The following is a 26,257-nucleotide window of genomic DNA, read 5'->3' as shown; positions in this document are numbered from 1 at the left end:
ACCTCATTGATGAGGATCCCTTGAGAGACATGACCACTCCCCAGGGCCAGTGACTGATACTTCCCAGCCGCAAGGCTTTTCTGGCTGTTAGCAAGAGGCACGAGTGTCTGCCATGTGGGCCTGTCCTTAGTGCAGCTCATACCATGAACATGGCTTATTCCAGAGCAAGTGAGTGTGAGAGGCAGAGCAAGTCATTTTGTTACTTCATCTTGGAAGTGCTATGTTAATGTATGCTTCTGCTATATTCTATTTGTTTAGAAGCAAGTCATAAGTCTAGTCCGTATTTATGGGAAGGGAGATTATACAACAGTTAGAATGCAAGTGTATAGCAGTCTTTATCTTAGAGGTTGCCTTCCAAAGAACATTTTTGAAATGCTTTCTAAATATATAAAATGAGCCAGACTCCACAATTTATTTGTCGTAAAATTTCTCTGCTCTGTTTTAACATCAAAACAGTATACACAGTGATTAGTCTTAATTATTGGCAAGTCACAACAGGCAATTTTTCTAATTTGGTAGTACAGTTGAAATTTCTGATCACTCCAAATTTAATAATTTGTCTCCTGTTTTTCACATCAAATTTGTTTTTTAAAGTTTGTTTTTCTCTTGAAGTATAACTGATTTACAATGTTGTATTATAAAATTTGTTTTAGATAGAAAAAATTTTTAAAAGTTCAGAGGCCAATTTCGAGTTTAAATAAACACTTTTACAGGTCTTAAAATCAAAGAAAATAATTTTCAATTTTAGGGTGATTAAATGATCCTTAGAAACTTATATTATGTATTTGCTTACAGAACATTTCAAGTTTGAGTACAACTTTCAAATAATAACAAATTCATATAAAATATCATCTCATCAGTATCCAGCATGGTCCTCACAGTTCATACACCCAGAAGGCCCACCTGAGACCAGGAAGTTATGATACAATTGAAATTTTTGATCACTCCAAATTTAACGATGTGTCCCCCAGTTTTCACATAATATTCTTTTTTTTCTGTTCCTCCCTTTTCAGTGAGGACCACAGCTCAGCCAGCTGCAAACAGACAGGGCTGACTAACCAGTTCACTCTTTAAAAGCAGGGTTGTATTACCTCATTCAAACTCCCTGGTAAAATAATTATATTCGAGGCATTTTTCTTACCTTCATCTCAAAGGTACACTGAAGAAACTAGAAGAGAATTTTCTCAGAAGACACATCTGTTTCTTCTGTGTGAACTTCAGTCACTCTAAATGACTATGCTTTCTGTAACAATTTTTCAGCATGTAAAAGTCCTGGCCCAGTATCAGACTTCACTTGAATTCTACTCTGGTAGCAGTGGGTGGAGAGGGAAGGTCATGTAGGGACAATATCCTACACAGGGACACAGTCTTGCACTTAAATGTCTCCTTGGTCACATCAAGCCTCAGTTTCCTCTTTAGTAAAAATAATGTGAAAGAGTGACCTTGGGTTAGGCAAAGTCTTAGATACAACATCAAAAGCACAAGTGATTAAATAAAGATAAGTTGGTCTTCAAACATTTTGAACTTCAAAAGATACCATTAATAAATGAAAAAAAAACAAGCCACAGATTGGGGAAAAAAATTCAAAGTATACATGTGATAAAGGACTTCTATGTAAAATATACTTTAAAATCATATTCAATTACCAGAAGATAAAAATGCAAGTTTTGAATAGAAATTTCATCAAAGATGACACATATAGGACTGGTCAATAAGAACTTCGTTGCATGATTCTCAATATTATTAGCCGTCAGAGAAATGCAAACAAAAAACACGATGTGATACTAAGTCACAGTCACTAGGATGATTACAATAAAAACTCTGGACAATAATAAGTGCTGGAGATGATGTGGAGAAATTGGAACCCTCATTCATTCCTCATGGAAATAGAAAAAGAAGCTATTTTCATTTATTTAAAGATTAACACATAAATTTACTATATGATCCAACAATTACTTTGCTGAGTATCTATCCAAGAGAAATGAAAATATGTGTCTATACAAAGGTTTGTATATAAATATTCAAGTGTAAATAGTACAAATGCTTGTCCATGCTACAACATAGACAAACCTCAAATATGTTATAAGTACATTTTAAAAAGCATAAATTATAAAATTTCACTTATATGAAATAGCCACAAAAGACAAACCTATAAAGAGACAGAAAGCAAGTTAGTGATCATTCACAGTTTGAGTGGGAATGAAGAGTAACTGCAGATGAACACAAGAGATCTTTTTGTGGTGATGGAAACTGCAAATTTACTAAAAAGTGTTGAATTTTACACCTAAATATGTGTATATATATATATATATATATATATATATATATATATATATATATATGGAGTATGCATGTGATACAGTGGAGAAGGAAATGGCAAACTACTCCAGTATTGCCTGGGAAATCCCATGGTCAGAGGATCCTGGAAGGCTACAGTCCATGGGGTTGCAAAAGAGTCAGACACAACTTAGATACTAAAATAAGCAACTAACAAAACAAATTTTATATATATATATATATATATATATATACACACCAAAAAAACTGGTAAAAATGAAGTAAAGTAGTAACTTTCAGAGTTGCAGTAAAAAAGTGGGTGATACAGGGGATAGTTGATGAATGACAGCTATTAATATCACTGTAGTCTGGATTCTGACTCTTCTTTACAAACATTTCAACTACTATGTAAGATTATTATCCTAAGAGATCAAATTTGTATGTATACTTAAAAAGTGGAGTGATAACTCAACTTCCCCTCACATTTTTGTGCCATTTAGCTAAAAACAGAAAACAAAGAATATGTAAATATCACCTATAGATGGAATTATGTCCATAATTTAGTTAGGCTTTATCAGCATTTGAAATTGTTTTCCCTAAATTCTAATCCTTGAAATAAAAGCACAATCATTTCTTTTAGAAATCTTCACTTCAAAGTGAAAGCAAATTATTTAATTGTATTTGCGTCAGTTGAATCTTAGGAAGCTGTTTTTATTTTTAAACATTTGGTAATTTTCTTTTACAGCTCTTGAAAAGTAGAAAAAAAAATCCTTTTAGCTTATAGTCTATAATTAGAGATACAGAGAAGAAAAGACAATGAAAACTGAAATCCTGGTAGCAGAATGAATTTTATAGGACACTAGAAACTTTGAGAGCCACAAATTTTAATTAACACTTTATGTTTGCAAGCTGTTAGAGCCATTGCATTTTGCTGCCTTCTATCTGAAAGAAGCATATTTTAAATAGTGAATGTATGAGGTGAATATTTTTATAACTGACAAATCAGGAGAAACAGGCTGGAAGGGTGGTGGTGGTGGTTGTTCAGTGGCTAAATTGTGTTTGACTCTCTGCCACCCCATGGACTATACCTGCCGGGATTCTCTGTCCTCCACCATCTTCTGGACTTTGCTCAAATTCATGAAGGGTGGGGAATCCACTTTACTGAGGGATCCAGTCATACCACATAACTAGGAAAAATAGTGCACAACCACCCTCTAATCCACCAACAGAGACCAATAGAGGGAGAAGCTCATTTCACATGCTGGCAAGGTCATGCTCAAAATCCTCCAAGCCAGGCTTCAGCAGTACATGAACTGAGATCTCCAGATGTACAAGCTGGATTTAGAAAAGGCAGAGGAACCAGAGATCAAATTGCCAACATTCATTGTATCATAGAAAAAGCAAGAGAATTCCAGAAAAACAACTATTTATGCTTCATTGACAACACTAAAGCCTTTGACTGTGTGGATCACAACAGACTGTGGAAAATTCTTAAAGAGATGGGAATACCAGACCACATTAATAGCTCAGTTGGTAAAGAATCCATCTGCAATGCAGGAGACCCCAATTTGATTCCTGGGTTAGGAAGATCTGCTGGAGAAGGGATAGGCTACCCACTTCAGTATTCTTGGGCTTCTTTTGTGGCTCAACTGGTAAGGAATCCACCTGCAATGTGGGAGACCTGGGTTTGATCTCTGGATTGGGAAAATCCCCTGGAGAAGGGAAAAGTTACCCATTCCAGTATTTTGGCTTGGAGAAGTCCATGGACTCTATAGACCGTGGAGTCCCAAAGAGTCAGACACAACTGAGCAACTTTCACTTTCACTTTTACCTGCCTCTTGAGAAGCCTGTATGCAGATCAAGAAGCAACAGTTAGAACTGAACATGGAAAAACAGACTGGTTCAAAACTGGGAAAGGAGTACATCAAGCCTGTATATTGTCACCCTGCTTAGTTAACTTCCATGCAGAGTACATCATGAGAAATGTTGGACTGGATTTGAAGCACAAACTGGAATCAAGATTGCCAAGAGAAATATCAATAACCTCAGATATGCAGATACCACCCTTATGGCAGAAAGAAAAGAAGAACTAAAGAGCCTCTTGATGAACGTGAAAGAGGAGAGTGAAAAAATTGACTTAAAACTCAGCATTCAAAAAACTAAGATCACGGCATCAGTCCCATCACTTCAAGGCATACAGATGGGGAAACAATGGAAACAGTGACAGACTTTATTTTCTTGGTCTCCAAAATCACTGTGGATGGTGACTGCAGTCATGAAATGAAAAGATGCTTTCTCCTTAGAAGAAAACCTATGACCAACTTAGACAGCATATTAAAAAGCAGAGACATTACTTTACTGACAAAGGTCCATCTAGCCAAAGCTATGGTTTTTCCAGTAGTCATGTATGGATGTGAGAGTTGGATCATAAAGTAAGCTGAGCACCTAACAACTGATGCTTTCAAAGAGTGGTGGTGGAGAAGACTCTTGAGAGCGCCCTGGACTGTAAGGAGATCAAACCAGTCAATCCTAAAGGAAATCAGTCCTGAATATTTATTGGAAGGACTGATGCTAAAGCTGAAACTCCAATACTCTGGCCACCTGATGAGAAGAGCCAATTCATTGGAAAAAATCCTGATGCTGGGAAAGATAGAAGGCAGGAGGAGAAGGGGATGCCAGAGGACCAGACGGTTGGATGGTATCACTGACTCAATGGACATGAGTTTGAGCAAACTCCAGGAGATGGTGAAGGACAGGGAAGCCGGTCATTCTGCAGTCAATGGAGTCACAAAGAGTTGGATGCGACTGAACAACAAGAGGAAAAACAGTTTACCTATCAATGGAAATGCAACAAATTGGTAGAATAAACCAGAGTCTGCAAAATAATAGTTAATATGGTGTGAAAATATGAATGAAACTTACTGCTAAGATTCCTTGGAAAATCATGGAAACCCCTTAGGGGGCCTTAAGCCCTGATGTATTTAAACAGCATCTATCTGCTCAAAGTACCAAAACAAATTGTGAATTTATCACTTCAGAAGTCAGTCAGATCAAAAAGAAAATTCAATACCAGGAGCATAATGAGACAGAAAGTCTAATTTACTTGACAGAAAAGGAGGATCAGTTTAAAACACCATGTGGGTAACAGGACTTTAAAATAGGCCAAACAGGCTAGACAAGAACATTTCAACAGAAGAAAAATGCCCTAATATACTATCTTATCCATCTTTTATGGGCAAGTTCTGAACACTTATAATACTTTTTCTTGAAGTACAACTAACTTTAGTGTGCTGAATAGTGTCCCCTCAAAATTCATGTCTTTCCAAAACCTCAGAATGTAATCTTACTTGGCAATAGGGCATTCACAAATGTAATGATGGTAAGGATTATGATGAGATTCTATTAAATTAGTGTGGGCTCTAAATCAAAAGAGGTTGTCCTTATAAGAAACAGAAAAGAACACACACAGAGGCACAAAGGAATGGAGTCAGAGATCGGAGTGATCAACCTAGCAAATGTCAAGGACTGCCAGTAACCGTCAGAAACTAGGAGAGAGGAGATCAAGCCAGTCAATCCTAAAGGAAATCAGTCCTGAATATTCATTGGAAGGACTGTTGCTGATGCTGAAGCTCAAATACTGTGGCCACCTGATGTGAAGAGTTGACTCACTGGAAAAGGCCCTGTTGCTGGGAAAGATTGAAGGCAAAAGGAGAAGCGGGCAGCAGGTTAGACTGCATCTGAGATGGTTAGATAAGCATCACCGACTCAATGGACATGAATTTGAGCAAGCTCTGGGAGATACTAGAAGACAGGGGAACCTGACAGGCTATAGTCCATGGGGTCACAAAGATCAGACCCAACTTAGTAACTAAATAACAACAACAAATGGAACAGATAGTCCCTCAGAGCTTCCAGAAGGAACTAACCATGCCCAAACCTTGGTCTTTGGACATCAGGTTTTCAAAACTGTAGAGAGAAAATATTCTGTTGTTTTAAGCCACCAGGTTTGTGAAAATTTGTTTTGGCAGCCCTAGGAAACTAATACAGATTCTGGTACTGGGAATCAGAGTGCAGTAGGAATAGATGTGGATGTCGCTTTGAACTTGGGTAATGAGTAAAGGCTAGAAGAATTTAGAGGGTGATGATAGAACATCTCAGATTGTCTTGATGATAAGGTAGAAATAGGATGTTAAAGGTGATTCTGGTGTGAGCTCAGAGAGGAGTAAAAAGTATTGTAAAGAGTGCCTAATCAGTGACATCCTGCTGTTTATGAACAGAATCTTGAGAGAAATATTAATTATCAAGGTCTCTCTGTGCATGCTTGCTCCGGTATGTCTGACCCCATGGACTGTAGCCTGCCAGGCTCCTCTGTCCATGGGACTCTTCAGGCAAGAATACTGGGGTGGGTTGCCATTTCCTCCTCCAGAGGATCTTCCCAACCCAGGGATTGAACCCCCATCTCTTGCATCTCCTGCACTGGCAGGATTCTTTACCACTGTGTGCACAATGATCTTTGGGGAAAGCTTAAAAGAAAATGAGGAACATATTGGAAATTAGAGAAAAGGTAATTTTTTGTTATAAAGGGGCAGAAAACTTGGCTGAAATGTGTTCTTTCACTCTGGTGGAAAACAGAACATACAGGCAATAAACTTGCATATGGAATTGAGGAGATTTCCAAGCAAAACTTCTTGCCCCTGAGGAAAAAGATAAATTGAAAAAGGGACTACTAGATAAAAAGGAACCAGAATTTATTATTTGGAAGGTTCCAAGCCAATCCAGCTTACAAAGGATGAAAAAAACAAGGAAAGTCATTATGGGGCAAGTGTGTGGGGAAAGAGGGTCAAGGATGTGGCTGAAAAATCTGCTGCAGAAGAGACTGGGTAGATGACTCCTGAATCCACTCAACCATCCCAGCAGAAGCTGAGAACAGAGGTGGGGTTATGCAGGAAGGATCTGTCGAGAATCCTTTTGTCTCATGGTGTGGATCCCCTTGACATACACTAAGATGAAAGGGATTTTGAGAATGTTACATCAGCAGAAATACTGCCAGCTTGGACTGATGGGAACAGAGACAGGAAGTAATGAAGGGAGGCTATTAAACTCCTGAGATTCTACAAGCAAGAAGTGGACTGACAGAACTACTTGGCTGTAACATGGGATGCCCTTAAGGAAAAAGGATGAATGACTCCAAAGATGGAGCTGTGGACATGGAGATAGAACACAGATAGACAGGCTATAGGCCAGGGGCCAACAAGGCCACCACCACGAGCCCAAAGGACAGGGCATCAGGCCTCAGAAAATCTTCTTTGAAACCTAATGGGATTTGCCCTGCTGGGCTTAGAATTGCTTGGTGTCTCCTTTCCATTCCTAGATGGAAATGAGAATGTCTATCATAAAAAGAAGAGACATCACTTTGCCTACAAAGGTCTGTATAGTCAAAGCTATGGTTTTTCCAGTAGTCATGTACAGATATGAGAGTTGGACCAAAATTCTGAGCTCTGAAGAACTGATGCTTTCAAACTGTGGTGCTGGAGAATACTCTTGAGTGTCTCTTGGACAGCAAGAAGATCAAACCAGTCAATCTCAGAGGAAATAACCCTGAATATTCATTGGAAGGACTGATGTTGAAGCTGAAGCTCTAATATTTTGGCCACCTGATTGGAACAGTTGACTCATTGGAAGAGACTCTGATGCCAGGAAAGATTGGGGGGCACTAGGAGAAGTGGGTGACGGAGGATGAGATGGTTGGATGGCATCACTGACTCAACAGACATGAGTCTGAGCAAGCTCTGGGAGATGGTGAAGGACAGGGAAGACTGTCATGCTGCAGTCCATGGAGTCACAAAGAGTTGGACACAATTCAGTGACTGAAGAGCAACATCCTACACATGTACAACTCAGTCCTGGAAGGGTAATTGTTACTGAGTCTAAGCTCATACTGCTTACTGAGCTGACAGGCCAATAATTGAGAAATGGGTTGTTGGAACAAGGAATAATGACTTTATTTGGAAAGCCAGCAAACTGAGAAGATGGTGGGTTGTACCCCAAAGAACCAGGCTTCTTTTATACTAAAAGGGGAAAGAGTGAAATCAAACTCTTCCTGGTTTCCATCACCCTCTGGAGGAGATGTGTTAATTTCTTTCTCCCACAGTCATTCACTGGATAGCTGGTCAGGATGTTTCCTGTGAACTAAAGAAAGGTATTTTAGCTTAATGCTCATTACTTATGAGGCAGGGTTCCCAAAGATGGACCATTATTTATAATCTAAGCTTATAGGCAACATCCATTTAGTGATTAACTTCTAATAGAATACAAAAGATTTTTCCTTATTCCAAAAAGTTGTTTTCTAGTTTCATAGGTCCGCAGTTGGGGAGACAGTTTTCCCATGCATAGACCATACACAGAGTCTCATTGCTGCCTGATTTAGATGATGAGATTTGGGACTTTTTGTGTTGATGATATTTAGGTGAGTTTGGGCTTAGAATTGATGCTGGAGAGGGTTAAAGTTTTGAGATTTTGATGGGACGAATGTATTGGGCACCTGAAAGGAACAGCTCCAGTAGGAGCCATTCCTCTTCATTACTCTTTTATTCAGAGTTTTACAAACAAATTTCTTTTATTTTTCGTATGAATTTTAGAATTGGCTTGACTAAAGCACCTCACCACTCACCAAAACAAAATGAAAATCAAAACTGTTGTTATTTTAATTGGGATCACATTACATGTATAAATTAACTTAGAGAAGCCAATGTCCTAAGGATACTGTCTGTCTAGTTAAAACCCATTGTTTGAGACATAGTCACCTGGCTAATTTATTACCGATTCCTTCTTCCCTTCCACCCATATTTCTTGAAATCCTTCTCAACTTATATGTCAAGTCTGCTCACTTATTATCTCAGTCCTGGATATTCTAAAAGATACAAAGTAGAATCATATTGTGCTTTCAAGCTGTCTGTAATTTCATAATGAAGATATGATATTTGTATTTATTGAGAGTTAAAAATAGTAAGTATCTCACAAAACAGAAAACCTCCTTTAGTGGAGAGTAAATATCTCCACTTCACTTTCTTATTTACTGAGCAGTGTACCAAAGGCTAGTAGAAAATGGATATGGTGAACTTTGGAACGGGCACACCTGAATTAATTGCCTAGGGGCAGGGCCTAAGTAAGGAAACTTGACTCAAATTTTGGGACTAGTTTTCTTGCTTTCATGATGACGTATATCTTCTTTTTAGAGCTGTTATGAAGAGGAAAAGAAATATTTTGTAAAATATCTATTAAATAATGTATGCCCTTTAAATCATACTGTCCCTTCTGATACATTTCTTGTCTAAAGTTCAGTGAGCCCATTCAATGGATACAATCTATCAAGAAAAACAACATTTAATTGAGAACTGTATATCTTATGTATCACTTGTATATCCTTCTTTAAAGTTATTTTGAAAAATCACTTGAATTTCAAAGCACTGAATATCATGACTAAAAATAAATCAAATGAATAGAACAAAAAAGACTATCTTCTATCAAATGTAAGTTTTCTTCATGTACGTTTTGTACAGTAAACATTCATCATATTTTTGATTTTTTGCTATTGTTCTTGTTATGCAAATTAGGCAGTTTCTTCCATGTATCTTCTCAATGGTGGTTGATTACAAATGTATCTTTTTATAGGGCAATTCTGTCTAGAATAGGATTCTGCAAAACAGGCAAAAGTGACACAATTATAAATGCAAATGTTCTTCTGCAACTCAGTCTAAGTTAATGTGGACTATTAATCCATAGCTTCTTATCAGAAGTGCATTAAGGGAGTATATATCCAGGATATAATTATACTGCATGTCTGTTGGTGATTGTAAAACTATTGATCTCCCTTCATTCATCTGATTTTATCTGCTTAAATTTTTACGGATTTAACCGTAAATCCAAAAGAGAAATTATTGCTGTCAGTGTTGGGGCTGCATAGCAACTATATGCTAAATTATTCCTAGGAACCACAAAATTCTTGAGAATTGATTTGCTGGAAAGATAGCATCTGTTTTAAATATAACCTGTCACTGGGAGAGACAAGAGCAAAGCCACAATGTCCACTGTAGGTAGGGGGTGCTCTTTTTAACAGCTTTACTGAGATATAATTCACATAGGATAAAATTCACCCATTTATTCAGTGTTTCACAAGTACAGTAACAGAGGGTGCCAACATCACGATGAACCAGTTTTAAAACACTTTTACCACTCTCCCAAAGAAACCTGTAGTCACCATTGGGTACTCTTATCTACTACTTCCCACCCCACTTTGTCACTGGTCTGTGCTGTGCTGAGTCGCTCAGGCGGGTCTAACTCTTTGCGACCCTATGTTCTGTAACCCACCAGGCTCATCTGTCCGTGGGATATCCCAGGCAAGAATACGGGAGTGGGTTGCCATTTCCTTCTCCAGGAGATCTTCCTGACCCAGGGATTGAACTTCCGTTCCCAGTGTCTCCTGCATTGGCAGGTGGATTCTTTATCACTGAGCCACCTAAGAAGCCCACTATTAATTAGTAGCTATGAATATATTGGGTTGGCCAAAAAGTTTGTTTGAGTTTTTCCATAACATCTTGCAGAAAAACCTGAATGAACTTTTTTGGCCAACCCAATACTTTCTGTTTCTAGGTATTTGTCTCTTCTGGAAATTTAATAGAATATTCTGTGTCCTTTTCTGACTGGACATTTTTGCTTAGCATAATGATTTCAAAAATTCATCCATGTTGTAGAATATATCAGTACTTCCTTAGTATGCTGATTATTTCATTGTCTGATATACCATATTTATATATCCATTCATCAGTTGATGGACATTTGGTTGTTTCCATTGTTTTTTTCCTGGGCTCTGATGAATAATGCTGATAATGTTCACACATAAGTTTTTCTATGGACATATTTTCTAACTTTTCTTGCATTTGTATTTATGAATGTAATTGCTGGATCACACAGTAACTCTGCGTTTAACACTTTGAGGAACTGCCAAGCTGTTTTCTAAGGCAGATATATCATTTCATATTCTCATCAGCAATATATGAGGATTTCAACTTCTTCACATCCTCCCCAACATCTGCTTTTGTCTGTCTCTTTTATTTTAGCCTTCTTAATGAGTGAAAAGTGGTATCTCATTATGGTTTGGATTTGCATTTCCCTAATGACTGATGATTTTAAGCATTCCTTTGTGCTTGTTGTCATTTTTATATTTTCTTTGGAGAAATGTCTACAAATACTTAGTTCATTTTTAACATGAGTTATTTATCTTACTACTGAGTAGTGTAAGATCTTTATGCATTCTGAATATGCCTCCTATAATGCTGTGTAAACATTTTCTTCTACTGTGTAGTTTGTCTCTTTATATTTTTTTTACAGCGCTAATTATTTGATAGATTGCAGCACAAAGGCTTTTAATTATGATGAAGTCTAATTTATTTTTTTCTTTTTCACTTTTTTGTGATGTTCCATCTAAGAAGTCATTGCCTGACCCAATTATAAAGATATAGTCTCATGTTTTCTTCCAAGATAGAAAGCTGTTTGGCAAAGAAAACAGAGAAAGTATTCTTTAATATACAAGTAGTAAAATAAACATAATTTAAATTTAACTTGAAATTTTCTCAAGTAGGAATTTGAAGGTTACAGTTACTGGCTTAATATTTTGGAGCAAAAGGAAATCCTCTGTATTTAACTTCTTTAAAATGGCCCAAGCTTTCTGATAAATCTAAAATATAAAGTTATTCTTCTTAATAAAGTAGACTAGTGAATTATTGATGAATGAAGGACAACAGGAATCATGTTTCATGTACTAATTTACTCTGCTTTGGAAAAGTCATTATAAAGAAGTCGAATTTATGAAGTACTCTGCAAACATTACTCAGATCTCTTGAAACCTGTGTAAAGCAAATGTCTCTCATGTCTGTCATCGCTTTGACTTGAGTGCTAAGGAAAGGAGATTAAACAACACACACAAAAGTATAAAGTGAGTCTACCCTTTAGAAATCAAGAGTGTCAGCCCTATATTGGTCAATGAGTGCTGACCACAAGAAAGCTTTAGTTCTTAGAATTGATAAATTTTGATTCACTAAGTAGAGAATCAGTTGAGTGAATATAAATGAGGCTCCTTGCATTGTGTGTCCTTGGATATAGGTTTACCATAGAAAGGGGGGCTTCCAGAAGGAGAGCATCAACCCTGGGGTAGGGAGCAGCATCAGTTCAGGGCTGGGGGTGGAAGGAAGCCCTCTTTGGTGATAGGAGCAGAGACAGGGGTGAGGAGAGAGGTAGAGAAAATGATGACCAGGCCGGGCACATGTCAGAACCACCATCAAATACAGTCTTAAATTTTATGAGGGAGGAATTTGAAAGCTACATTTACTGACTCATCATTTATTGAGCAACTTGAAACTTCCCTGTTAGAATAAGGTGCTGTGACTCAACTTGATAGTTTTCAATAGGCAACTGAGGCAGGAGGATCAGAAGTTTCACATCTGTGGCAGAAAGTGCCCACGCAAGGGGAACACAGAGTGTGGGAACCAGGAGCACAAGCACATGGTAATTTCTTGCCTTTTCCTGCCCACTAGTTGCTCAGTACAAGATATCCTCACTGAGCCAAGAACCTGCCCTTAACATAGGTGCTCAAGCAAAGGAGGAGTGGAAGTGATGGTCTCCTGAGACCCCTTGATTCCTCCAGTGAACACAGAGGCCCAGCTTCACAAAATCAAATCACTGTCATGCTGAGACTTTGGTGGTATTGATTACGAATATGCATGCCTGCTAAGTTACTTCAGTTATGTCTGACTCTGCAACCCTATGGACTGTAGCCTGCCAGGCTCCTCTGTTCATGGAATTCTCCAGGCAAGAATACTGGAGTAGGATCCCCTTCTCTAGGGGATTTTCTGGACCCAGGGATCCAGCTCAGGTCTCCTGTTTTGGAGGCAGATCCTTTACTGTCTGAGCCACCAGGGAAGCCCTTGATTATGAATATATCCAATGTAAAAAGCTATACTAAAATGGTAAGAAAATGAACTGGAAGCATTTAGGAAGTAAATATACTAAAAAATTAACCTCATTTGTGAAAGTTGGGCTTTCAAAGGACTATGTTTCCTTTTTTGTATTTTCCAAAATTTTATAATAAGCATGAATTACTTTTATGATTAGAAAAATTAGTTTAATAGTTTAAGAATTATTGTAATTTAGATGGGATAAATAATTTTGGAGAGAAAAATGAGGTTGTTGGGATTAGCATAAACACATTTACTGTGTATAAAATAGATTATCAATAGAAACCTACTGTATAGCACAGGGAACTCTACTCAGTGCTTGGTAATAACCTGTATGGAAAAAGAATGTGAAAAAGAATAGATACATGTATATGTATAACTGAATTGTGTTCCTGCAAATCTGAAACTAACACAACATTTAAATCAACTATACTTCAAAATAAAATAAAAATGTTTTAATAATTATAATTTAATAGTTACATTTGGGGCATCCCAGGTGGCACACTGGTAAAGAATCTGCTTGCCAACGCAGGACACTTAAGAGAGGCAGGTTCAATCCTGCGTTGGGAAGTTCTCCTGAAGTAGGAAATGGAAACCTGCTCCAGTATTCTTGCCTGGAAAATGCCATGGACAGAGGAGCCTGGAGGGTTACAGCCCACGGGTTCACAAAGAATCAGACATGACTAAGCACACACAGCAAGCAGCAATAGATTTAGCTTATAATTAGTATGGTTAAAAACACAATTAGCATAAATTAGAAAAGGTCCATTTTTAAAATTAATAGACAAGCAAACTCTATGCTATTTCAAATTTTCATGTGAATAAGTTCCTGAGAGTGCGTGCTTAGTCTCTCAGTCGTCCGTGACTCTTTGTGACGCTTTGGACTACAGCCTGCCAGGCTCCTCCGAGCATGGAATTTTCCAGGCAAGAATACTGGAAAATAAGCTCCCACACTGGGCTGAATTAGGCCCATGTTCTGATGTTTGCAGCATTTCATCGTTAGTAGTCCCAGACTCTACATTTTCCAAGATATCATCATTTGTGAACTGCAAAACTAGAAATGAACCCCATCTTCTGATTCTAGATCTTGTGTGATACGCTTTTTTGAGTCAGTATTTGTACCCTGATTCATATATGTTTTATTCATCTGTTGGAATAGACTGAATACAATTGCTGCTGGTGATGGGGATTTATTATCACCTAGCAATATAACCACAGGCATTATCAAGTCATGAATAACTGAAAGTCAGGTGATGTTGGTATTACATGAAGAATATAAAAGTGTAAGGAAATTACTCTATATTGATTGCACCTTGAGGAGACACTACCCTCTTCACTATTTCAAATCTCATTCATGTTTGCTGTTGCTGAAACAAGGCTCCAGTTGATTAGTGTCCTACTGCTTGCTAGATTTCTTCTAACCAGGGAACTATTCCAGCATCTCACAGACAGGACTCCCCCCCGCTGAAGTTTTAAACAATAAACACACAAATGGCTTTATCTTCCCATTTGCTAAGGATTGTATGTTTTCCTTACAGCAAATATAAAGACTTTTTTTTTTTACACTTAATAGTTTAAAAATGTTAGTATAGACAAGATGTTGTTATTGATAACAATTTTTGTTATTTATGATATTTGCTTTTTAAGCTAGCAATCTTTTACCAATCAATGTACATGGTACATAAAATAGATAAACTATTTTGGCTTATATTATTTTCTCTATCACCTTAACAGAGAAAATTGGAGTTGTAAATAAATCTTATTTTTAATATACCATTTTTTTTCACTTTGATAATCTGGTTTACAATTATTTAGTTAATTTAGAGAATTTTCTATGCTATTTTTCAAATGCATTAATAAATAAATGTTAATCACTTTTCCCATCAACCAGTATTTTCCATTAAATGGGACTTCTGCATACTACAGTGCCAATTGAGATACTACATAAAGCAGTCAAAGAATATTTATTGTGTGAGTGAAGTAGATTAATTATTCTGAGGTACTAGAATGCTTTCTGAATGATAAATTTTTCAAAATTATTTTCTTTGGAGAACATTAAATATCTTTCCAAATTATTTTCTTTACATTTCAGTGTATATTTTGTGCAATCTAACTTTCATGTATCACTCTGTGCATGAATGAAATGTATTATGCTAAATATTTAATTTTTCCAAGCTTATTCACTATGCATAGAACCTGCTCACATCAATAAAAAATTAATATACAACAAGAACATTCAATAAATTTAGGAATCATTTTTATATTTTAAAATTTCCATTTATTTCTAAGAAAATGAATGCAGCCATGCTTTCTTTGCTCACAGATCATAAGAAACATAATAATAATTTACTTATGAAACCAAACTCTAAGGCTGTAAAGATACCAAGGAAGACAGTATGACAGTGGCTTTGAAACCATACACAGGAGGAATCAGCCACGACAGTCTTAAACCTTTTCTCTTCCTCTTCACTGCACAGGACAGTTCAGTTCAGTTCAATTCAGTCTCTCAGTCCTGTTCAACTCTTTGAAACCCCATGAAGAGCAGCACGCCAGGACTCCCTGTCCATCACTAATTCCCTGAGTCCACCCAAACCCATGTCCATCAAGTCGGTGATGCCATCCAGCCATCTCATCCTCCACCGTCCCCTTCTCCTCCTGCCCCCAATCCTTCCCAGCATCAGGGTCTTTTCCAATGAGTCAACTCTTCGCATCAGATGGCCAAAGTATTGGAGTTTCAGCTTCAACATAGTCCTTTCAATGAACACCCAGGACTGATTTCCTTTAGGATGGACTGGTTGGATCTCTTTGCAGTCCAAGGGACTCTCAGGAGTCTTCTCCAACACCACAGTTCAAAAGCATCAATTCTTCGGCACTCAGCTTTCTTTATAGTCCAACTCTCACATCCATACATGACCACTGGAAAAAACCATAGCCTTGACTAGACAGACCTTTGTTGGCAAAGTAATGTCTCTACTTTTTAATATGCTGTCTAGGTTGGTCATAACTTTCCTTCCAAGGAGTAAGCGTCTTTTAATTTCATGGCTGCAGTCACCATCTGCAGTGATTTTGGAGCCCCCAAAAATAAAGTCAGCCACTGTTTCCACTGTTTCCCCATCTATCTGCCATGAAGTGTTGGGAACGGATGCCATGATCTTAGTTTTCTGAATGTTGAGCTTTAAGCCAACTTTTTCACTCTCCTCTTTCACTTTCATCAAGAGGCTCTTTAGTTCTTCTTCACTTTCTGCCATAAGGGTGGTGTCATCTGCATATCTGAGGTTATTGTTATTTCTCCCGGCAATTTTGATTCCAGCTTGTGCTTCATCCAGCCCAACGTTTCTCATGATGTACTCTGCATATAAGTTAAATAAGCAGGGTGACAATATACAGCCTTGACGTACTCCTTTGCCTATTTGGAACCAGTCTGTTGTTCCATGTCCAGTTCTAACTGCTTCTTCCTGACCTGCATACAGGTTTCTCAAGAGGCAGGTCAGGTGGTCTGGCATTCCCATCTCTTTCAGAATTTTCCACAGTTTACTGTGATCCACACAGTCAAAAGCTTTGGCATAGTCTATAAAGCAGAAATAGATGTTTTTCTGGTCCTCTCTTGCTTTTTTGATGATCCAGCGGATGTTGCCAATTTGATATCTGGTTCCTCTGCCTTTTCTAAAACCGGCTTGAACATCTGGAAGTTCACGGTTCACATATTGCTGAAGCTTGTCTTGGAGAATTTTAAGCATTAGTTTACCAGCGTGTGAGATGAGTGTAATCGTGCGGTAGTTTGAGCATTCTTTGGCATTGCCTTTCTTGGGGATTGTAATGAAAACTGACATTTTCCAGTCCTGTGGCCACTGCTGAGTTTTCCAAATTTGTTGACATATTGAGTGCAGCACTCTCACAGTGTCATCTTTCAGGATTTGAAGTAGCTCAACTGGAATTCCATCACCTCCACTAGCTTTGTTCATAGTGATGCTTCCTAAGGCCCACTTGACTTCACATTCCAGTATGTCTGGCTCTAGGTGAGTGATCACACCATTGTGATTGTCTGGGTCATGAAGAACTTTTTTGTACAATTCTTCTGTGTGTTCTTGCCACCTCTTCTTAATATCTTCTACTTCTGTTAGGTCCCTACCATTTCTGACCTTTATTGAGCCCATCTTTGCATGAAATGTTCCCTTGGTATCTCTAATTTTCTTGAAGAGATCTCTGATCTTTCCCATTCTATTGTTTTCCTCTATTTCTTTACATTGATCGCTGAGGAAGGCTTTCTTATCTCCCCTTGCTATTGTTTGGAACTCTGCATTCAGATGGGAATATCTTTCCCTTTCTCCTTTGCTTTTCGCTTCTCTTCTCTTCCCAGCTATCTGTAAGGCTTCCTCAGACAGCCATTTTGCTTTTTTGCATTTTTTGCATTTCTTTCCCATGCGGATGGTCTTAATCCCTGTCTCCTGTACAATGTCACGAACCTCTGTCCATAGTTCATCAGGCATTCTGTCTATCAGATCTAGTCCCGTAAATCTATTTGTCACTTCTGCTGTATACTCATAAGGGATTTGATCTAGGTCATATCTGAATGGACTAGTGGTTTTCCCTACTTTCTTCAATTTAAGTCTGAATTTGGCAATAAGGAGTTCATGATCTGAGCCACAGTCTGCTCTCGGTCTTGTTTTTGCTGACTGTATAGAGCTTCTCCATCTTTGGCTGCAAAGAATATAATCAATCTGATTTTGGTGTTGACCATCTGCTGATGTCCACGTGTAGAGTCTTCTCTTGTGTTGTTGGAATAGGGTGTTTGCTATGACCAGTGCGTTCTCATGGCAAAACTCTATTAGCCTTTGGCCTGCTTCATTCTGTACTCCAAGGCCAAATTTGCCTGTTACGCCAGGTGTTTTCTGACTTCTTACTTTTGCATTCCAGTCCCCTATAATGAAAAGGATATCTTTTTTGGGTGTTAGTTCTAAAAAGTTCCATAGATGATAAAAAAGTAAACTGAGCAGACAGAACTTTTAAGTAATTGTGATTAATATGCTACAGAAAATAGACAAAAAGACACAAAAATGAGTGAATGGATGATTTTATCAAAGAGTTAGATATTATATAGAAGTAAAACCCATAGCTTATAATTGAAAAATGTATTATATAAAATTAAGAATAAAAGGGATGGCTTCAAAAGAAGATTGGATAGAATAGGATTATTGAACTGTTCCATGGAAAATGCCCAAAGTATGGTATTTCTTGAAATGAGTTCAGGAGAATTTATCTTTTTCATTTTATTAAGCCAACTGATAACTATTTTTTTTTTTTTGTCCTTGTGACTTGTGGGATCTTAGTTACTTGACCAGGGATGAACCTGTGTCCCCTTCAGTGGAAACATGGAGTCTTAACCACTGGACCGCCTAGGAAGTCCCCTGATATCTATTTTTAAAAAATCTGAAATGCCTATTTTGAAAATGTGATGATAATTGTATCTAAAACTTATATCCATTTCCTACTAAATATTACTAATCAACAAACCCATACTGACAGTGTTAAATTATTTATAAGTAAAAATATATGATTGAACAATTACTTATTTAGCTCAGAAATCTTAAAAACAACCATAACATAATACAAAAAATTACATTTGATAGAAATAATCAGCACACAATAATACTGATAACAGGTAAAATTTACATGGTAAGATTTTAATTTGATAAAATAGTGATAAATAATTAAAAGTTTTGTGAATGTTTAAATGCTTCAAATCTTAAATAATTGCATGTAGTTGAGTTAATAGCTACACACAAAACAAAATGCACATTGTCATAAGAGAGATCTAGTAAACTTTGATCATTAAATTAACATTTTTTTCTATAATAGTAATTCACTAAGGAATTGGAACCACTGAAAATACTTTCAATGAACATTTTATAGTACAGAAATTAGAATGATTTCTTTCTACAGTGGAAATATGTTTAAGGGAGATAATATTAATTAAGTGTAAATTTTTAATGAAATAAAATATCTCAATTTTGATATGATTTTGATTAAATTTTTGTATTTTTTTGATAAATGCAAAAGTAGTGGAGTCAAAATATTAATACATCAAAATGACAGGAACAAAAATATGGAATCCAGCATATTATAAAAACAGATTTTCTAATCTTTTGTTTTAAATTTTGGAAGGTTTTCATCCTTCTCTGAGAAGCAGATAGACAATTCATTTACTTTTGAACCCCAGCTCTGAGGACAGGAAAGCTACTTTATTTCAACGGAAAAAAACAACAAAAACAACAACAACACACTTTCCCAATTTCCTTTCCCTTTACAATCTTTTAAACTCTCCAATAATTTGAATAATTTCTTATAATGTCAATAAGTCACTGTGGAATTGCCTCAACTCCAAAACTTCTGTATATTTTGCTAAGTTTGAGGAAATCTAGATGTATAATTTGACATTAAATATGATAAAATCCGTCAAACTTATTTTACAAAGTGATTATATATCTCACTAGTTATATGATCTTTAGCAATTATTAAAACTTCTAGAGCCTCTATTTCTTCATTTGTAGTGCACAATGAATAGCATTTAGCTCATATATTTCATGTGAAGATTAGCTAGAACATTATTTGAAGGCTACTTGGCATGTAAGTGGGCTTCCTTGCTGGCCCAGAGGGTAAAGAATCAGCCTGCAATGTGGGAGACCTGGATTCGATCCCTGGGTTGGGAAGATCCCCTGGGTAAGGGAAAGGCTACCCACTCCAGTGTTCTGGCCAGGAGAATTCCATGGACAGAGGAGCCTGGCAGGCTACAGTCCAGGGGGTTGCAAAGAGTTGGACACAACTGAGTGACTTTCGCTTCACTTCACTTCACTTGGCATGTAAATGATATTTGATAAATTATTGTTTGTCTTCCTTCCAGTAAGAAAAATTTTGAACCAAAGTTAGTTCATTAATTTTTTATTTATATCAACTTGTATTCAGTTTTGCACTCAAATATCTCTATATTCATACTCCAAATTCAGTATTTAATTAATATTCCACTGATAATTTACATGGTATTCTACACATGTAACCCTCAGTTGGGTGGGTTCTTTAAATTGTAAGGAGTAAAGTCAGTCTTGCTTCTTCAGGGAGCATTTGTTGTAGGACACATGTGTCAAGGGGGATGACAAAACTCATGCCAACAGAAGGATAGCTTGTCCACATGGAGGATGGATGTGTGCTTAGCCATATCCAACTCTTTGTGACCCCATGGACTGTAGCCTGCCAGGCTCCCCTGTCCATAGAATTTTCTAAGCAAGAATACTGGAGTGGGTTGCTATTTCCTACTCCAGGGTCCACATGGAGAATGATTGTTTAATTAGAGAACTGTGGGGATCCAACACAGCTTTAAGGACCTGGGTATCTCATTGTCCCTTCAGGGTGGGAGACCTTTTCTATGGCATACAGCTTTTAATTGCTTCAATCATATAGTCAACTGTTAGCAAGGTTGTTCAATCTACTTACTCAGTATGAAAGTGAAAGTGTTAGTTGTTCATTTGTATCTGACTCTTTGCAACTCCATGGACTGTGGTCTGCCAGGCTCCTCTGTCCGTGGAATTCTCCAGGCAAGAATAATGGATTGGGTTGCCATTCCTTTCTCCAAGGGATCTTCCTGACCCAGGAATAGAACTCAGGTCTTCTGCATTGCAGGCAGATTCTTTACTGTCTGAGCCACCAGAAAAGCCGCCTTATTCAGTATAGAACGCGCTAAATAATGTGATAGACTGAAATAGAGAAGTAGATTGTTATTTCTGAGAGGATTTTTGTTTGTTTGTTTTAAACTCCTATGAATAAGATAAAATACATGAGAGAATATGGGAGCTGAGAAATAAGATTCTCACACCTCTTGGGGAAAGCATTTTCTGATGAGAGAATTGTTTGGATGTGATAGCTGTTTTTCTTGAGTGGAAAGATGGTACTTGCTGCTTCAACAATTTCTGGTGTCAGTGAAAATGTGGCTTTGTTGCATGGATCACCATCAATGTTGAACCACTATCCCCCAAAATTATAAAAGGCAGAGCACTCTAAAACAGAGTATTATTAGGAACACATTATAGCTCTGAAATTACAAATTATGATGACAAAATTTAGGGGAAAGACAAAGGAAAATGAAATCCAGAGACTGGAGTTTTGTTTTTAGCTATGTCATTTTAGATAAGTCTCAAACACACTGGCTAATCTTCTCTATCTGACTAATAAAGGAATCAGATAGACTCAGTTTGCAAACTCAAATAATTTCAAGTTTCAGGCAGGTAAAATCAATAATTGATAGTTATTTGACAGTCAAGGTGAATTTTCACAAATGTAGAAAAAGACTGTTTCTACACCTGTCAGGATTCAGAATGGTTGACTGGAGGTAGCCTAGTGCTTGCATTGTCAAAATGCACTAAGAAGTGTGTGTCTTTTTCTGTGTGTAACTAATTAAAATATCTTCAGGAGCATATCATTTTGACAAAATCCTCTTAAGGATAAATTTAAGGTTTAAAATTCTATGATTTTGTAATCATCATAATCAGAGGAGATTTTACGATGACTCCTCTTGTTTTAGATTTCACAACACTCAGTCTTTTAAGATTTTCCTCCTTTAATGGAAATGATAAACAACAAATATTAGAGGAGTTTTGGAATAGCTGTGTCCAAAATCATTCTGCCTCTTTATTAGAAAAAAATCAGGATCAAAAAATCAGCATGTGAATACTAATACACCTGGTTTTATCTCATTATCTAGGAATTAATTTTTAACAGCTTTACTTAGATATAATTCACATATCATAAAATTCTTCCATTTAAAGTGCAAATTCAGCTAGTGGGAAGCCAGTGTATAGCACAGGGAGCTCAGCTCAGTGCTCTGTGATGACCTAGTTGGATGGAATGGGGCGATGGGAGGGAGGCTCAGGAGGAAGGGGATAATGTGTATACATATAGCTGATTCACATTGTTGCATTGTTGTACGGTAGAAACTAACACAATATTGTAAAGCAATCATACTCCAATAAAAATGTACAAATTTAGTTTTTTTTTTAGTGTAACAGAGCAGTACAATCATAACCACTGTCTCATGTTAGAATTTTTCACCACTACTCCCCCTCAAAATCCCTGTTTCCATCAGCAGTCATTCTCCATGCCCCACCTCTACTACCACCTAGCCTCTGGCAGAGACTAATCTACTTTCTGTCTCTGTAGGTTTATCTTTTCTGGAAACTTCATATAAATGGAATCATATGCTAGAAGGCCTTCTGTGTCTAGTTTTCTTTCACTCAGCTTAATGTGTTCAAGGTCCATCTACATCGTTGCATGTATCAGTATTTCATTCCTTTTAATTGTTGAATAATATTCCTCTGTATGGATATTGCGGGTGGTGGTGGTTTAGCCATTAAGTTGTGTCTAACTCTTGGGACCCCCATGGACTGTAGCCCTCCAGGCTTCTCTGCTCATGAGATTTCCCAGGCAAGAATACTGGAGTGGGTTGCCATTACCTTCTCCAGCATGAATATATAAGATTTTATTTATTCATTAATCAATTTATGTTTTCATTTTTAGCTATATGGGTAATACTGCTATAAACATTGATATACAAGCTTTTGTATAGATATGTTTTCATTTCTCTTGGGCGTATGCCTAGGTATAAAATCGCTAAGTCATATAGTAATTCTGTGTGTAGCATTTGGAGAAACTGTCAGACTCTTTTCCAAAATGGCTATACTATTTTATGACCCAACCAGCTTCCAATTTCTCCACATCTATTCCAACACTTGTTATTGCCTGTCTTTTTTTTATATCAGCCTTCTAGTGTACTTCTTATTGTGGTTCTGTTTTTCACTTCCCAGATAACTAATAATATTGAACATCTTTTTGAGTTTTTGGTCATTTGTATATTTTTGGAGAAATGTCATTCAAATTCTTTGCCCATTTTTAAAAATTAGGATTTTAAAAACGTAGTTGTTTGAATTAAACTTTTAGGTGTCAGTTAGACTCAGTACAAATAATAATTTGTATAGATACTCTTCTTCATGTGCATTTATCTTTTTAAAAGTACTGAATTATTACAAAATTAAGACCTTTAATATTTAGCATATATGCATTTGAGCCCATTTGGTTTCATTAATGAAATGAGAATTATTTGCTTATTGTTTTTAAAGAATATTTGAAATGGATTCATTTTAGAATAAAATGGATTCCCTTGGGTCACATTTTCCTGTAATCTCATTTTCTTCCTGACTCAGGATCTCATCCAAGTTTATGTCTATGCTGCAGTCAAAACATAAGCCAGTCTTCATGGCAAACTATATGCTTCCTAAGCAACAAACAATCTAAGTGAATTCTAGTCAATCATTTTATCACTTCATGATAGCAGTGCCAATAATTGTGTAACTACTCTTTTCTTCTTTTACTTTGTACTTCTAGATAAAAGCAAAGTGTATCAGTTGGCTGAGAATATAATTAAATTTGCCTGAAGAAAAAAAGCCAAAGTTCAATATCAAATGCTTTTAAAGTTTTACATCTCAATATTGTGTATAAAATTTCTAAATATGTGTTTGAGTTTAACATTACCTGGTAATTTTTTGTTGAGGAGTAGTAAAATCAAATTTATTGAATTATAATTTATATAACTATGAGAATCATACATTTTAAGTGTATTTATTGATGAATTTTGACAAATGTATGCACTTGTTAACCGGTTTTACAACCAAGATACAGAACATGTTCATCACCACACAATAGTCCTCTTTCCCCTTTCCAACTCACTCCTTCTCCCATGGAAATAGAATCATTCTGTGTATAGATTTTGTCATTATTTTTTTCTTGGTATATTGTTTTTGAGATTAATTTAGGTTGTTACATATATCAGAATCTCTGCTTCTGAAAATTGGGAAAGTGGAAATTAGAATCAAGGATCATACCATATTTTAGAAAAATCTGGTTCTGCATTTGCCAAACATATGACATCAGAAATAAATGACTAGAATATACACTGGAGCTTAGGTGTAGAGTGACATTCTTGAACACAGATCCTGAAGAACGATTTTGACTGATCAGTGTAGAGAGATTTCTTGAGTTTCTCCTGTGTATTAATATTAAACATGAGAGGAAGAATAATGAGAAAAAAAAAAGTCACACCCCTGTCTTCATACATATGTAGACTAGTGGATAAAGGAGCTAAAGAGTAAGTAGAAAAATATTACATTTTAAATAATCTACTTATTGTTCTTAGAATACTTTATGGGGATACAAAAGGAAAACTAGAGAGACAAATTAAGAGTCTATCATAACTTTTTCTTAGTTGTAGCATGCAAGATCTGGTGCCTCCCAATGCAGGCACCCTGCATTGGGAGCTCAGAGTCTTAGTCACTGGACCACCAGGGAAGCCCCTCTGTCTTAACTGCAAAGTGAGACATGAGAGTGTCTTGGATCCTAAGTGAGCCGGGGGTCGGGGGAAGACGCAGAAGGATTTGGGATCTGTTTTAGAATTTGGGAAAAATTGTCACAGCAGTAGTCTCCATTGAAACGTGTCTCATCTCTCTCTACACTCTTGTATGGTCCTTTCTCACACTGACTCTGGACTTGGTTAACTGATATGTTTTGACCAGTAGGATGTTAGCAAATGTGATGCAAGCAAAGACTTGAAAGGTGTCTGCAAAATGGGGTTTGTCTTCTCTTTCTGCCCTTAGAACACAATGCGAAGAAACCTAGGCCGGCTTAACAGAGGATTAGATCATGTGTAGCAGCTGTAAGTAGTACCAACTAAGGCCTCCAGACCCACCAGCCACCAGCCAACTCACCAGTTAATGATGCTACTTGAGTGAATTAAGTGAGACCAAGAGAAGAACCACATAGTTGTAGCTAGACCAAATTCTGACCCACAGAACAGTGAGCTAATAAATGTTAATTATTATAGGCTGCTAAAATTTGAGGGTTTTTTGTTACACAGTAATAGAAACTGATACTGGGACAGAATTAACTGATGGAATGAATAATTTTGGGAAGAGAATAAGCCAAATATATCACAAAAATTTCTGCTTGAGCAACACTGTTGATGATTTTAACATCTGGGAGTAGGGGTTGAAACAGGATTCAGAGGAATCAAGGGTCTGAATTTAGATATGTTAATTTTCATAGAGCTGCATTTTCCTGACATAAATTGGGGAATTGGCAAGATAAAGTTGGCAGAATAAAGTCAGCAAAATAAGCAGACTTTATGTTTTTGTAAGCCAATATATTATAAAATATGTTTTAGAAGAAAAAATTCATTTGTTAACTTTTTTATAGAAAATGGAATATCCTCAGGATGCAGAAGTAGCTGAGATCACCTGGTGTCATCTACAGGGACTGTAGATGCTGGCCAGTGCTGGGGTCCTCACAGGAACAGATCCATCTTCACCATGGTCCAGCATCTCCAATCACCAAGGAAGGAAACATTCTTAGGTGTAAATCACTCCAGAGCCTGACAACTGGTATCCTAGAGACTGACTCCATTTCATATTCTGTTTTGTTGTTCTTTACAATAAATTCTCTGCCTGCATTTAAAAATAAAGACAATATTCATAAAAATCTAGATTGTTAACTTAAAAAAAAAGATTTGCCAAGCTTGGTGACAGTGGGTTAAGAGTGAGGCGTAGCTACCTCTGTAAGATGAAGCATGAGATTTTCTGCCATGCAACATCATAATCTCCATTCCCATTGTGTTCCCAGCATACACAATGTGTGAGTTTGAGCATCTTTTGTTTGCTTTATCATTTATGTTCTATCACTGATGAGGATATTCCATTTCTAAAATTGAGAGGTACTGAGAGATCACCAATTACACTGAAGTCTAGGTTCCTTGCAACACCTAAATTGAAGACTTGAGGCTCTTAGACTTTAATGAGTCCTCTAGAAGTAAATAACTTCCTTTATCCAAAATGATTTATTATTAACCAAATGAACCATATTAACCAAATTAACCATATTAA

General features: G+C 36.8%; 1 long non-coding RNA gene across 1 annotated transcript in view; it reads left to right on the top strand.

Moving 5' to 3' along the window:
• LOC145538559 (uncharacterized) overlaps nt 1–25,856 on the top strand; it is a 53,639-nt gene extending 27,783 nt beyond the window's left edge. Inside the window, exon 3 of the long non-coding RNA XR_014077014.1 lies at nt 25,575–25,856. This is a non-coding gene — a long non-coding RNA (uncharacterized LOC145538559). The remainder of the gene's footprint in view (nt 1–25,574) is intronic.
• The last annotated feature ends 401 nt before the right edge of the window (nt 25,857–26,257 follow it).

This window comes from Giraffa tippelskirchi, chromosome 1 (assembly GCF_054371585.1).
Source record: "Giraffa tippelskirchi isolate mGirTip1 chromosome 1, T2T-mGirTip1v1.2.pri, whole genome shotgun sequence".
In the NCBI taxonomy this organism is placed as follows: Eukaryota; Metazoa; Chordata; class Mammalia; order Artiodactyla; family Giraffidae; genus Giraffa; species Giraffa tippelskirchi.
The sequence above is the reverse complement of the archived record's forward strand: the minus strand, read 5'-3'. Positions and strand labels throughout refer to the sequence as shown.